This window comes from Acomys minous (assembly GCF_964271855.1).
Source record: "Acomys minous genome assembly, chromosome: 20".
Taxonomy (NCBI): Eukaryota; Metazoa; Chordata; class Mammalia; order Rodentia; family Muridae; genus Acomys; species Acomys minous.
The window spans coordinates 679,544-685,125 of NC_140502.1; the positions used below are offsets into that span (position 1 = coordinate 679,544).

General features: G+C 42.8%; 1 pseudogene across 1 annotated transcript; it reads right to left on the reverse strand.

The window, feature by feature from the left end:
• Window positions 1-2,520: 2,520 nt before the first annotated feature.
• LOC311590966 (sorting nexin-3-like) lies at window positions 2,521-3,636 on the reverse strand (annotated as a pseudogene). Its single transcript has one exon. The product of its transcript is annotated as a sorting nexin-3-like (transcript).
• Window positions 3,637-5,582: the final 1,946 nt, after the last annotated feature.

A 5,582-nucleotide genomic window follows, 5' to 3' on the forward strand; every position in this document is an offset into this window, starting at 1 on the left:
AATGTTTCTTTATATGGTATTTTTCTCCTTTTCCTGTACCTTCTTGTATTGTAATTTCTTCTGCAAGTTTTACCTTCATTGCTGCTTATGTGTTGAATGCTCTTGAGTTAAGAACATCTGGGCTTGGTGCATTGCTTAGCTGCCAGTTGGCAATCATTTCTACCAGTGCACTCCTGTAATTCTGCCACCTGAACATCCAGTGTTTCCCACACAAGGCTCTTCATTAGACATGTGCCACCATCTCCCTTTTTGAGGGATGAGTCTACTTTTTCCAAACCTTCCTAGCTCTACGTCTTTTGTTCTCTGAACCCTTTTTCCTCCTATGTGATGTATGTGATGTTTTGTGCATATGGTTGATATGCTTATGATAATGGATGCTGCCTGCAATATTGAGCCTCTTTGACTTTTAAAAAACTTCCCCTAATTAAAATCATAATGATTAATTCTGCTTGTCTTTTATAATTCTGTTATCCTTATTCTTGCTAGGTTTCTTGTTTTTTTAAATTTACTTTTATTAATTTATTCAGATTACAATTCAATTGTTATCCCATCACTTGTATCCTCCCATTCCTCCCTCCCTCCCGCTTTCACCCTATTCCATTTCTCTAGGTCTAAGACCAAGAGGGACCTTCTCCCCCACTATATGGTCATAGGCTATCAAGTCTCATCTGGGTAGCCTGCTTATTCTTTCTTTGATTGCCATCAGGCCTCCCCTCTAAGGGGAGGTGGTCAAATACGGAGCACCAGAGTTCATGTCAGAGTCAGTCCCCACTCTCTACATAACTGCGGAGAATGTCCTGTTCATTGGGTAGATCAGAAGAGGGGTTCAATGTTTACTACTTGTATTGTCCTTGGTTAGTGCAATAGTTTGAGCAGACCCCCTTGGGTCTCGATCCACCCATCATGGTGTTCTTCTTGTAGGTTTCTAGGACCCTCTGGGTCCTTCTATTTCCCTATCTCCTATATTTCTCTTACCTAGAAGGTTTTTTTAAGGCCAGAAACAAAACTCCCTCTATTGCTCTATCTATATTTAATTAAATATATTTTTCTTTGTCCATTTTGGCTTTCTAAGAATGCATTAAATATATTACTTGTGCAATTTCATTACTTCATAATATAATTATCATTTTGATTCATTTAATTCACTTTTTAAAGCTCTCATAGAATTTTGCAACCAGGGGAGACATTGTTTCTAACAATGCTTTCACTTTACAGAGCAGGACCTGAGATACAGAGAAGCCAATCAAATTATTTGTCCAAAAAACAAACAGCTTATTAGCAGCAGAGTCAGAGCTGGAAGTCTGGTTGCAGACTTCCTGTCTGATGCTCTTCCTACAACAGAACTGTACTTCCATTTAAAGTGTTATTTATATTTGTTGGCCATTTGTATGCCATTTTTATATGATGTGCATCCCTTCCCTCTCTCCTTTATTATTTGATCTTGAAATACCTACAAAAGAAAAATTTTCAATAAAACCGAAAACCAGACTGTAAAGGCCCCTGGAATTATTATTAACAGCATGGGCAGTAAGTCCCTAGTTTTATTTCCAGTTCTTCCTTCGTATAGTGTATAACTTCAGGAGTATTTGCCCCTTTGGCTTTTCTTCTGTGGAGCATTACAGCTACAGAAAGACTCTAATGAAGATCCTGCATGTCTAGAAGCAGGTATTCAGCATCATTAGGACATCCAATGTGAGGGATGCACTTATATTTAATCTGTACATTTGATCCTTATGCCTCTCATGTTAATTGATGGCAGCTTTCCAAGCCTCGTCAATAACCTCAGGACTTTGAGAACTTTAGGTTTTCCTCCCTTTCATCATCTTCCTCTTCTATCCCCCTCCCTTCCTACAGTTTTGATGAATAAAGGATAAGAAAATGCTGCTAACCCAGGCCTCTGGCCTCATGTGGCTTTTCTCTGTGAGGTAGGACAGCCAGACTCTGAGATCAGGTCAGTGGTCCAGGGCCATGAGGACGCGCTTGCTCCAGGGAAAGCTGAGGTGAGAGCTGTTAGTCTTAACCTTAGGCCCATGTCAGCAGAGAACAGGGGGAAGCTGAGGTGAGAGCTGTTAGTCTTAACCTTAGGTACATGTCAGCAGGGAGCAGGGGAAAGCTGAGGTGAGAGCTGTTAGCCTTATCCTTAGGCTCATGTCAGCAGAGAACAGGGGGAAGCTGAGGTGAGAGCTGTTAATCTTAACCTTAGGCCCATGTCAGCAGATAACAGGGGGAAGCTGAGGTGAGAGCTGTTAGCCTTAACCTTAGACCCATGTCAGCAGAGAACAAGGGATAGTCAATTCTCCACATTAAGGTTGTCTAGCTTCCTGATCAATGAAACACACGTCTTTCATCTTTTTAAACAATATTTTATTTAATTTTTAATGTGCCTTGGTGTAGAGGTGTCAGATCTTGGAGTTACAGACAGTTATGAGCTGCCATGTGGGTGCTGGGAATTGAACCCAGGTCCTTTGGAAGAGCAGGCAGTGCTCTTAACAACTGAGCCATCTCTCCAGCCCCCTCATCTTTTTTTTTTTGCATTTCAACTTTTATTTGAAAACAACTTAAATTTTTTGACAAATGATCTTAGTATATAAATTTGATTTTGTTTTTATACAGAATATAAAGATTTCCCTCATTAATCTTCCATGTGAAGGGGATACAGGCCGGAAGGAAGACACGTTCTGCACACAAAGTTCACCTCTTTTGTGCGGCACTGGAGACAGATGGTGTCATGCTCCTGCACATTAATTAGGACCAAATGGTGACATCACACATTTGGGGCGGGGGTAGTCTAATCAATCAGATTCAAGAAGCAAACATGACACAGAAACTGCAAATAAGACCAAATCTGCAGCTTTAGTCAGGACACTGCAGGATCTACGGGGCCTGTGATGCTATAGTGTGCACATGGACACAGCAGGGAAAAGCTACTTAGAGGCTGGAGCGAGGGAGCTTTCACTAAAGCAAATTAACTGCTTGTCAACTGCCAAAACAAAACAAAATGAAAGGGAGCATTGAGTGTTAGTATGCCCAGGCGTGTTATACCAGTGTCTGTGCAGCATGCTACGCTAGTTACAACTTCTTCATTGGTATGGATGAATCATTAATGGTCTTGGTTTTTGCCTCTTCTTGCCAAACTCAGGCATGTCTTATTTTAGATAGAGTATAGCTTTTATCTATTATTTCATCCTGTAAAAACATGTTAAGACAACGTTCATTCTGGGCCAGAGGATGACCAGCCACCTTGTTCATGAACTGCTCCAGCCCTTGTTTCCTTTCCTTGATGAAATTGTCATCAAACATCTCATCGTCTCCTCTAAAAGGAAGCTGTCACAAAAATGCTTTCCCGGGGAGTGGGGGAACTACCACCTTGCTCTCTCTCTCTAGTTCACGTCGAAGCCACTCAAAGTCACTGTATCTTCTTCTAACAGATTCCTTCAGCTTGAAAATAGGAAGATTTGTCTTGACCCTGATCTCCTAGCTGGTGAAGCCGCCTCGGCCAACCCCCACGGTCTGCGAGTTGCTCACATCGATCTCGAGGAAGTTGCTGGGCAGCCCGTAGGCATCATTCAAGTTCTGCGGCTTGGTGAGCAGCCGCTGGGTGTCCACTACGGTCTTTGCCATTTCGCTGTGGCAGCGGCAGCCAAGAAGTCTCTGCACCGTCTCTGCCTTTGGCTGACGCCACAGCTGCCTCCGCCTGCCCAGCCCCTACAACTTTGATCTTAATCTGTTTTTACTGTAAGTAGTTGAAAGCAACTCAGGTCAGGCAGTTCAGGCAGGTGGTGTATTGGTGGGGACATACTCCAAGGACGCAGGCCTGGTTCGCAGAGCTCAGCAGAGGCACAGATCTGGACTAAGATAATTGGCCAGGGCCCAGGAAACTCCTGGGAGGAAGTCGACAGAGATTTGCTCCTATTTAGCTGCTTTGTTTTAAAAAATTCCCGAAGTAGGTTTCTTAGGTTGGCCACATTGGGCCCCCACCCCGACCCCTTCATGCAGAGGTTCCAACGTTACATGCCACAGAGAGATGTCTGTGTCTTTTTTTTTTTTTGTTTCAAAATCCCTGGAAAGAGATTTCTAAGTAAGTCAGGTACCCATCCAACTGAGAGTTAAGATACATGGAGTAGAACACTGACAAAAGTACATAGGGATGTATGTGTGTGTGTGTGTGTGTGTGTGTGTGTGTGTGTGTGTGTGTGTGTGTGTGTGTGACTCTATTCTCATAAAAAAAACACTTTTATAAAGGCATTGGCTCAAATTCCAACATGCCCACTGTGGTGGTTTGAATAGGAATGGAGCCCCCACACTCATGGGTTTGAATGCTTGGCCCATAGGGAGTGGCAACTATTAGGAGGTGTGGCCTTATTGGAGAATGTGTGGCCTTGTTGGAGGAAGTGTGTCACAGTGCGGGTGGGCTTTGGGATCTTATATATGTGTGGACACAGTCTCTTCCTGCTGCTTGCTGATCAAGATGCAGAACTTGGGAGCGGGGGCTTCCTGCGTCTGAGCCCTCTCTGGGAGGGGGGAGGGGGTGTCTTCCCTGCAAGGAGCTCTTTGCTAACAGAAGGTAAGAAGTGGGTAAGGGGAGGGAGGGAGTCAGGTGATGGGGTGAATGTAGCCCCTCTGCTGGCTCCCAATCAGGCTGCTTCCATGGCTCTGACTCACAGAACAAAGGGACTGCAATGGTTATGTAAGTGGTACAGTGCTTGAATTTTCATTACATGTCCAGGATTACAAGTTCAGTTACAATTAGAAAATATAAACAGGGTAGATTTTATTTTTATTATTAGCACTGTAACTCTATTTAAAGAATCTAAATACTGTCTCCTCCAAAGCAAACACACTTTGTATATTACAGCCTGCTTCTAGGATGGCAATGTTTGGAGTTTGAGAGCACTCCAGATAGAAAATATCTGAACCAGTCTTTTTGTGAATAACAAATACTCATACCTAACTCCTTTTACTGTGTTTCATCATCCATGTTGTACAGTAGGAAAAGTTTATTTTATTCAATGTATCTTACTGAATTTTATTTCTCTAGGGATGTACCCTGTATAACCCCCTATCTTTATACTACATTTTCAGAGAGCTCTACGCCTATAATAAAAAGAGACCTTTGAATCTGGAACCTATTCCCCTGGCCAGTCAGTTTGTCAACTGTCTGTGTTTACCCTACAGCAACTACAATGTATAAGTTAGCTCAGGGGCAGAGACTCCAAGAAGCTTCCTGGAGTAATGGCCTCATCTAGCTATGCCTAGCTATGCACTTGTCTGTGATCTCCAGGGCATAAGGAAGACTTCCAAATCCTGGCCAGATAAAGTTAATTTTAGGTTTCTCTAAAAAGACTCAGACACAATTTGTCTCAGAAGAAGACATAAATTGAACCATAATGCAGAAAGTCTCCAATAATGCAACACCAAGAGACCAAAACCCCAAAGTTACAGATAAACAGTGATTGTAGCAATCCGCTGAGCTTTGCTGGAACTGTGTCAAACAGCTGTGCTGGCTTCATGACTCTGTTTCCAGTGGATATGGCTACGTCATTTCCCCCTTTGTGGTTTAATAACTTTAAAAGTTTGTAGAT